This window comes from Tribolium madens, unplaced genomic scaffold (genome assembly GCF_015345945.1).
Source record: "Tribolium madens isolate multiple individuals breed KSU strain unplaced genomic scaffold, Tmad_KSU_1.1 Scaffold_19;HRSCAF=116;Tcas5.2_LG9, whole genome shotgun sequence".
Lineage (NCBI taxonomy): Eukaryota > Metazoa > Arthropoda > Insecta > Coleoptera > Tenebrionidae > Tribolium > Tribolium madens.
The window spans coordinates 3,014,307-3,025,139 of NW_025400983.1; positions in this window are offsets into that span (position 1 = coordinate 3,014,307).

The following is a 10,833-nucleotide window of genomic DNA, read 5'->3' on the forward strand; positions in this document are numbered from 1 at the left end:
TTTATAAACAATGCTGATTTCCATAAAAACAAATTCTTAAAAATGATAGTGTGGAGAATTGGAGATTCCATTACAATTTCAAAAATTTTAATGGTATTTAAAAATTTTCAATTTTTCTTCTCGAAACCTTCCACCTTTGCATAAAAACCCACTTTTGCTTTGTTATTTCCTTAAAAAACGCTCTTTAGATCCATACAATTTTCTCTCTTCTGTTTTTTCCCATTTTTTCCTGGTTTTTCTTTGGCAAATAAAAAATGACAAAAACATAAAATTTTTTGGCCACTTTCTATATAATTTTAATTACGGTTAAATTTCTTGTTTTATTTTTTTTACAATCCAAAGACAAAAATAATTATTCGAAACATTAAAGAAGACAAAAAAAAAGAAGAAATTTTTTTTTGATTTACTTACTTATGTTTTTAGTTAAATTATCTATATTGTAACGAAAATTTTTTGATCATTTTTTTTCTTTATTTTTGTACATTTACAAATACAGAGTGTGTCAGAACTCACACCCCAGAGAAAAATTTCAAGTATGATAAGATACCAGAAACATGGAAAAAAAATTAATTTTTTTTTATTTTTTAACATTTGACATTTTTTTACTGATGATCTTTTTGTTTGTTTTTTTTTAATAATTATTTAGTAAAGCTATAAAAATTTTTTTACATTTTTCCATGTTCCTGGTATTGTACCTTCCATGGCATTTTTCTCTGGTGCGCGAATTCTGACGCATCCTGTATGTTCTGTAAAAATAAAACAAAAAAAACAGTTGCAAAAAAACTTAAAAATTTGCTGTTTTGTTCAACTTTCTGAGTCTCTAAGACCATTGCAAGTGCAAAAAATGTTATTTAATACAAGTTTAAAATTTTTGATTTTTGAAAAAAATTTAGTTTTCGATACTAAACAGTAAAAACTCTTACTCAAGTAAGATAAAAAATCCGAAAACATTCTTAACAGTCGTTAGTAAACAATCTCGAGTTAATTAGCTCAAATGATACTGCAATAATTCCAACCACATTAGACGTCTGAATCCCGATAAGAATTACTTCGTCGCAATGTTGACACTCCAATTAGTTGTCTCAGATCCTGAGAAGCTTATCAAACACATATTCTTGTATCGATTCTCTCGAATTTACGTCAACATATTCCACACACGCAATCAAGCCGATCATCCATACGGATCTAATCAATTTTTCCAAGGCAAACAAGAAAGTGAAATATTTTAACAATAAAAATACATTAAAAATGCATTCGAAATGTTTCCATTCCCTTGACTCCGAATTATTTATCACCCGAATCGATCGCTTCTTTTCCCAAGAAGAAAAAACGGTAAAATGCGATATGCAAATAAGACCAAAATTGAAATTCACTCACACCGGAAGTGTTATTACACTATAATATGGAAATGCGTCGTGGTAATACCACAATGTTTTGTAACTAATTAAAAAACGCCTGATTTGTATTCTCGCAGCTGTGCCAGCAATCATTTACATCCCGTATTATTCCTCAAAGAAATATTAAACATAACTCAAATGTGGAGATAGGGGCCCCATTTCCACCGTTTTTCTCACCTTATTGCTACAAAATCGAACCACCACAACAACACAGGGCGACAAAAAAATCATTTTGTTCGTCTCAGTGAGACAAATCAAATGCACTAAAAAAATTTCAAAAAGTCCATACACTTTGAACTAAATATTTTTTTTTCTAATTTAAATGAATTTAAAATACTTTAACTTTAAAAAATCATTACTCAATTACTATTAGGCCGATTTCCTTCAAATAAAGACCATTCTAAAGGGGTGGACTTGCCCTTTAGAATGATATGCAATTTGAAATTGAACATTGGCAAACTTTTCTTCGAACAGTGTTCGAAGAAGTTCGAAGTAAATCGAAGTAATCTAAGAAAAACCCTACGAGTAATTTTTTTTCTTCGTCACCATCGTGTAGAGCATCTTTTTATTAGTAAGAATCCAAAATTTTAAAATAATATACCGAGTGGTTTTTAAGATATGATTTTTTGAAGTTAAGGTTTGCTATTCAGGTATTGTGCCATATAAGAGAAATGCATGTTAATCTTACTTAAAATTGCATTTTTATAAAAGTTTGTTTTAAGACTCTTCTTTTGCTTAAAAATGGTCAATTGCACCTTCTTTGTTCTNAATATACCAAGTAGTTTTCAAGATATGATTTTTTGAAGTTAAGGTTTGCTATGCTAATCAAGCATTGCTCCATATAGGAGAAATGCATGTTAATCTTACTTAAAATTGCATTTTTATAAAAGTATTTGTTTTAAGACTCTTCTTTTGCTTAAAAATGGTCAACTGCATTTTCTTTGTTCTAATTAGAATAAACAAAAACTGTTTGTTTACTTAAAACAAACAAAGAGTGTCTGCGTACTAATTAAAGCAAATAAAGAGTTTTTTTGTTCTAAAAATGATCACTGATCATTGAGCAAAAAGGATGTACCAGTTTAAAGCAGTAGCTTTTTTAAAAATTTTTGGTTCTGCACCTTCCATTTCAAAAATCGGTAACTCTGCCATTTTTTAAGATTTTGAATTCGTTTTCTTTGGCGTTTGAAAGAGAAAGCTTAGATCCTTTTTCTGGTGTTTTCAAATTTTGAAAAAAAAATTAACAAACCCTAAAATTTTAAGGTTACTTTTGTAATAATTCCAATACTCATAACTCAGTTTTTTCAAATGAAAAACCCCAATTTTTATTTTACTAAATAGAAGAGAATTTAATTGTGCATTGATCTGTATTAACATTCCCTATACCTAAATTTAATAATTTTCAAGTTATGGACTTTTTTTAAGACTACCAAAAGTTTATTACTAGCCACACCCGTTTTCACATAGTTTGCTATGGAAATCAAAAATGTCAAAACTGTTTCTCAATAAACGTCGACAGTGACTTATTATTTCATAAATAGTGCCAAAATATGTATAGATCCTCTTTGCTCAATGATCAGTGGTCATTTTTACAACAAAAAAACTCCTTATTTGTTTTAATTAGTACGCAGGTACTATTTATTTCTTTTAAGTAAACAAACAGTTTTTGTTTATTCTAATTAGAACAAAGAAGGTGCAACTGACCATTTTTAAGCAAAAGAAGAGTCTTAAAACAAATACTTTTATAAAAATGCAATTTTAAGTAAGATTAACATGCATTTCTCTTATYTGGCACAATACCTGAATAGCAAACCTTAACTTCAAAAAATCATATCTTAAAAACRACTCGGTATATTATTTTAAAAATTTGGATWKWTACTAATAAAAAGATGCTCTARACGATGGTGYCGAAGAAAAAAAAATTACTCGTAGGGTTTTTCTTAGATRACTTCGATTTACTTCGAACTTTTTCGAACACTGTTCAAAGAAAAGTTTGCCAATATTTAATTTCAAATTTCATATTATTCTAAAGGGCAAGTCCATCCCTTTAGAATGGTCTTTATTTGAAGGAAATCGGCCTAATAGTTATTGAGTAATGATTTTTTAAAGTTAAAGTATTTTAAATTCATTTAAATTAGAAAAAAATTATTTAGTTCAAAGTGTATGGACTTTTTGAAATTTTTTTAGTGCATTAGATTTGTCTCGCTGAGACGAACAAAATGATATAAAATTTGTCAAGTTGTCACGACATGACTTTTTTTTGTCGCCCTGTGTTATTGCTACAAAATCGAACCACCACAATAATAGGTTTCTCTATTTAAATCCCGGTCTAATTTTAAATTTAACCGAGCAGTAAATCAGCTAAATACGGAATCCCCACAACAATCGATTCGATTCCAGCGACTTGCTTTTAATGGTCAGTTTAACGCCGATTTGAATTATAAACACGAGTCCATTGTTCACTCTACGCAATGCACACGAGGAATTCTTTAATCTTCATTGAATTAAGAACAGACTGGGTTTTCATTGTTTACGCTCTTGGACCCACACTTTGCTCGAAAATTCGGTTAAAATTGCAAAGGAAGGGTCGGAAACGCGCCTCGGGCTAGCCACTAAAGTGTCCGACTCATTTTTCAGGCGAGTGCTTTGAAATTTCATTTTTTTATTACGATTTTCACGATTTAACAGCTTGTGATTTTTCTCGATTTCGCGAAATCGGCTTAAATGGAGCATCGCTGTCTGTTTTCATTTATTTCAGGACGATTTATCCAGTTAAATGATTTTTTGCGTGGTAAATTGGACGAAAATAAGAGGTTTGAAAGCAAATGAACAAAATTGAAATGACGACTAAAGAGTAACGTTTTGCAAAGGTCAAGGCTTAGACAAGAAAATGCGGAAAATACCGAGTTTTTCTTTCTTTTTGTCTGTTTCAATTAATTATTTTTATCTTTGGTCTACAAAGAAAAAAATAAGATAAGGAATTTAACTGCAATTAAAATTGTGTACAAAGTGGCCAAAGAATTTGATGTTTTTGAAAATTTGAAAAAAAATATAGAAAATTGCATAGATCTAAAGAGCGTTTTTTAGGAAATAACAAGCCAAAAGTGGTTTTTAACTTTTTATTCCAAGTTCAAAGGTTTCGAGAAGGAATAAAAACTTGAAAATTTCGAACCTATAAATACCAATTTTCGCTAAAATTGTTGAAATTTTAATGGAATCTATCATTATTAAGAATTTGTTTTTTTTTAAATCAGTACCTATTAAATTATTTATAAATACTAGAAATAAATATAAATTCTGGGATATTTTGTGTTTTATTTATACAGAACATATTTAAAAATAGGTATACAAAAATAAAGCAAAAATCATAACAGTAGTAAAAAATAAATGTAAAAGAAACGAAAAAAAAAAGAAAAGAAAAACAAAACTTGAATACCTACATACAAAGTTTAATTTTATTTCAAAAATCAAAAATTCATTTGGTCAACAGAAAAAAAAATAGATTACAAATAGATTTCATGAGGTTTTAAAAGATTTCCAAAAAAATAACAAAAACAAATGATTTCACAAAAATTAAAAATAATTTATGTTTATATGTATTGACCTTTCTTTGAAAAATTAGTTCAAAATCGGCCGAAATGACTTTACTTTTTGTTGAATTTTGAGTTTTTGCAAAAATTTGCTTAATTTTTAATGTTTCAAAAAAAATTAGAAAGTCACAAAACGTTTTCGACAAAAGATAAAAATGGTTAGATATCAGTTTTGCCAACAACAATGGGCAAAGAAAAAATCTACATTTTCTCAGAAAAAAATAGCAACCAAAAAAAATTAAAAATTAAAAAAAATACGGAAAAAAAATATGGAATTAGCCTTTTAATTTATTCATTTTTCCTTGCATCAACAGACAAAATTTTGAAAAATTTGCAAAATACCAAAAACAATCTGATAAATTAGTCCAAAATCGGCCGAAATAAAGAAAAAAAATTGATTAAAAAATTTTCATTGCAATATCACTTAAAATCGATAAATAATTTTATTAAAAACATAATTAAATGAAGCAAAAAATATTGTTCTTTATTACTATTAAATAAAAAAAGTCATAACAGTAATAAAAAATAAAAGCAAAAGAAAAGAAAAACAAAACTCGAACACCTACATACTAAGTTTAATTTTATTTCAAAAATCAAAAACGGATGTGGCTAGTAATAGATTTTCGACAGTCTTGACGAAAAGTCACCATGATTTAAAAATTATTTAATTTTGGTATAGGGAATGTTAATACAGATCGATGCAGAATTAAATTCTCTTCCATTTAGTAAAATAAAAATTGGGGTATTTCATTTGGAAAAATTGAGTTATGGGTATTTGAATTACTAGAAAAGTAACCTTAAAATTTTATGGTTTGTTAATTTTTTCAAAATTTGAAAACACCGCAAGAAAGATCTAAACTTTCTCTTTCAAACGCCGAAAAAACGAATTCAAAATTTTAAAAAATAGCAAAGTTACCGATTTTTTAAGTGTAAGGTGCAGATCCAAAAATTTTTGAAAAAGTCCAAATATTTCAAAAACGGCTAAATTTAGGTATAGGGAAAGCTGATGAAAACTCCCTTAAAATAACCCGATTAATCCAAAAACGCAATTTTCAAACAAATGTGATTATTCGAACTCCCAATACTTTTAATGTGAGGTTTAGATGGAACACCGTGTATAAAGTTTCATTTTTAAGAATTTGTTTTTACTGAAATAAATTTTCTAGTACCTTGAAAAGTATGAAAAAAAGAAAAACACAAAAACGGAAAAATAACACCCATACAAGGCATCAGAAAATTAAATTTGTTTAATTTTATTTCAAAAACTAAGAACTCTGTCCCATGTGAGCACAGTTTTGAAAAAAAATTGAATTAAGAATTTTTTTTTTGAGAAATTAACAAGAAAATAGACAACTACAGGGTGATTCTTAAATAGACCGATAAAATTTTATCCTTGGTAGTATCAAATGAGAACATGCTGGAAAAAATATTTAAAAAATTCTTTATTTAAACGTTCTTCAAACAAAATTTATTAAAGTTATTTTCGAAGTAAAGCGTACGCCACTGATGTGTTAGCACAGGTACTGGTAACCATGGTATTAGCGTACTTGATTATTGCACCAATTCATAAACGCCGTAAGTGGCACGGATCAAGGGGGTTTTGCCCCTAAAAGATATAAACATAAAAAGGTAAAGTTTGTCTCCATTTATCCTTAGGAAGATGTGATAAAATTTGGTCGGTCTATTTAAGAATCACCCTGTATTCTATCAATTTTTTTTTATTAATTTTTCAGTTCAGCATTTTAAAAAATATACTCTTTTTAAGAAATGTTACCATTTATGTTTGTTTTTACCATTCTCCTGAAAATTTCACAAGAAGACAAAATAATTACAACTCGTGACTTTATCACCCTTATCTACGCCCAACACCCTTCCCGTTGGGGTAGATCAGTCCACCATCTGTCCCGCATTCCCCCCCCCCCCACGACCGTTCTAAAACCCAAATTTTCTTCCAATCTCTGACAACTTTTCCTCATTTGGGATTAAATGTCCGAAAAGTAATACCTGTTTTAAAAACGCCAGGTGTGTGCCGACCCGGGCCCAAACCACTGCCGGAATCTCTTCTCTTTCGAAGTTTGCAGCTGCTGGAAGGCCATGTGTAGCCAATCACTGCATCTCTCGATACACACCTGTCGTCGCGCCACAAAATCGACCAAAATTTAATCGAGGAAAAAAATTAAATTTATTTATGCAAATTTAGGAAACAATGCGGCAGGAAGCTCGGAATTGCATAACACGATTGAGGAAAAAACAAATTTTCGGGTGATTCAATTCAAAAAACGTAAAATTTCGACATAAAAAAAGGTCAGGTATCAGTTTTAATGGTCAAAATACAACAGCGAAAAAAATCTGAAATTTTTCAGAAAATAAAAGATTTAGGAGCTTAAAAGTTAAAAAAAACAAAGAAAGAAATCATAAAAATAATCTTTTTATTTATTCATCTTTCTTAGCATTAAATTACAAACAGACGAAATACTGTAAAATTTGCAAAAAATAAAGAAAAAAGCAACAAAATTGAAAATAAAAACGATTTCACAAAACTAAATAAGTTATTTATCTTCCATTGAATCAAAATTCATTATTTTATTCAAATTGACGATTTGAGTAAAAAAATTGTGTTAAGAGAGAGAAAAAAAACGGAAAAACACAAAAAATGTGACCCACAACACAAAATATCGATGAATAGTTCAAAAACGACCGAAATAACTTTATTTTTTGTTAGGTTTTAAGTTTTTTCCAAAAAATTACTTAGCTTTTAATATTTCAAATAAAAACAACAAAATTTACAAAAAACAATTTTCGCAATTTTAGAGAAACTAAGAAAAAACGCTTGATAAGCATCAAACGATTTAAAAAAATTATAAATAATTTTAAAAAATATTTTGAAATATTTTTCCCTTGTGAACTTTGCAGGTTATGGGTAGATTTTTTAGACCTAAGAATTTATTAATTTCAAAGTTATAATTTTGATAGATTTTAATTTAAAAAATTTCCAAAACAATGCGGCAGGAAGCGAGAAATTGCATAACACGATTGTGGAAAAAAACAAATTTTCGGGTGATTCAATTGGGGTGAGATCGGGAAAGTTTGTTGTTACAATTGTTTGTTACATTTAAATTTTTACAAAAATTTGCTGAGTTTTAATGTTTCAAATAAAAAAACGTTAAATATAAAAAACGTAAAATTTCGACATAAAAATGGTCAGGTATCAGTTTAATTGGTCAAAATACAACAGCGAAAAAAATCTGAAATTTTTTAGAAAATAAAAGATTTAGGAGCTTAAAAGTTAAAAAAAAAACAAAGAAAGAAATAAAAATAATCTTTTTATTTATTCATCTTTCTTAGCATAAAATTTGATATTAGAGACAGACAAAATYCTGTAAAATTTGCAAAAAATAAAGAAAAAAGCAACAAAATTGAAAAAAAATGATTTCACAAAACTAAATAAGTTATTATCCTCCATTGAATCAAAATTCATTATTTTATTCAAAATTGACTACTCTATCGATTTGAGTAAAAAAAATTGTGTTAAGAGAAAGAAAAAAACGGAAAAACACAAAGAATGTGACCCACAAGACAAAATATTGAAGAATAGTTCAAAAACGACCGAAATAACTTTATTTTTTGTTAGGTTTTAAGTTTTTTTCAAAAATTTACTTAGCTTTTAATATATCAATTAAAAACAACAAGTTTTACAAAAAACAATTTTCGCAATTTTAGAGAAACTAAGCAAAAAAGCTTAAGAAGCATCAAACGATTAAAAAAAATATATAAATAATTTAAAAAAATATTTTGAAATATTTTTCCCTTGTCAACTTTTTTGCAGGTTATGGGCCTAAGAATTTTTTTAATTTCAAAGTTATAATTTTGATAGATTTTAATTTAAAAACTTGTAAACACTTCTCAATTCAGTTTAAAACAATTTAAAAGAGGAACTTAAAAATTACTTATTTCACAAATCATGTATTATTTTTTTTGAACTGTTTCATTTTTATAAATAGACAAAGTTTTGAAAAATTGTTCAAAAATCGTCAAAATAGTTGTAATTACAATTTGATGTGTCAAATAAGTGACTTTACATGTAGTCAAGGGGCCGTCAACTCTAGCATTAGTTGTACAGATTTTTTGAATTTAATCGAAATTGCTGGAAATTATCTTTGGATTATTTGGAATTTTTGGAATCATTTGTGAATTACCGGAATTTTTCTAAAAGTACTGATTTTTTTTTTAATTGCTGGATTTTTAAAAAATTATCAGAGATAACGTCGAAATTTTAGTTATAATTTTGATAGATTTTAATTTAAAAACTTATTTATGCAAATTTCCACGATTGTGAAAAAAAAACAAATTTTCGGGTGATTCAATTGGGGTGAGATCGGGGCGGTTTGGGACTCACCACGTGCGAGTTGTTGGAGCGCCAGAGTCGTCGAGGTCTTCACTGCCAGCACGCACACCAGACTGGAGTCCAAGAATACGCCTCGCCGGGTTTCAGGCCGGTGGTAGGGTCGGGCAGATGTTACAGTTTCATGAAAAATTCTGACACTAGAATAGTGTCAAAATTCTAGTGAAAAATGGACGACAGATGAAGTTTGGGAAGCTCTGTCCTCGACGCAAGATGAGTCGCACCAGCAACATCCTCTCCAAGTCCCGGAAGGAAACCAACATTTACCAGAACCAGTCGGCGTCGACGTCCAAAGTCGTCTCCAAGCACATCCTGGTGCTGCACCGCGGGCGCTGCTACGAGGAGCACCAGGAGGAGAGGTACTTGGCGAGTGTGTCGTTTTCCTCGGCTTCGAGGGGTGTGACCCACACTTGCAGCAAAGTGTTGGAAAATGGGCAAATTTTGCCGACCATGAAGGAGGAACCGATGCCCAATTTTGTGCACAAATTTGTCTCAGTTCCTGAGCTAAATTCGCCCTCTGAGGTGAAGTTTATTGAGGAAAATGTGCGGCAGAATAAATTGCTGGAATTGAGGAATAAGCCGACTTGTGATGACTACTCCCAGGAATTGTCCGATGAGAGTATTTTGAACGCGACAGATGCCAGTTTTGACAGTTCAAATTGACAATGAGAGAAAATGAAGAAAATCTTGAAGATTTTCGAGTTACAAAAGCGACAGATGTTAGTTGTGACGGTCAAAATACAACAATAATGGGCAAAAAGAATCTAGAGCAAAACTAAAAAAAAAATTGTAAATACGAGGAAACAATAAAATATGGAAATAGTCTTTTTATTTATTCGTTTTTTTGGCATCTTTGACATTAGAAACGAAATTTTTGAAAATTTGCAAAAAAAGTAACAAAAACAATGACACGGAAAAAATAACAAAACTTGAAAATAATTTATTTATTGACATTTCTTTGAAAAATTAGTTCAAAATCGACCAAAATGACTTTACTTTTTGTTACATTTTAAATTTTTGGAACAAAGTTACTTAGTTTTTAATGTTTCAAAAAAAAATTAGAGCAAAAAAAATTAAATTTTCTCAAAAAAAATCAGCAAGAAAAAAGGAGAAAAATTTAAAAATTTTTAAAAATCTGGAAAAAAAATATGGCTATAGCCTTTTGATTTATTCGTTTTTTTGGCATCAACAAAACAAAATTTTACAAAATTTGCAAAAAAGTAACAATAACAATGACACGAAAAAAATGATTTGACAAAACTTAAAAATAATTTATTTGTTGACCTTTCTTTGAAAAATTAGTTCAAAATCGGCCGAAGTAACCTAACTGTTTGTTGAATTTAAATTTTACAAAAATTTGCTAACTTTTAATGTTTCAAATAAAAAAATGTTAAATACAATAAACGTAATATTTCGACATAAAAAAAGGTCAGGTATCAGTTTTAAT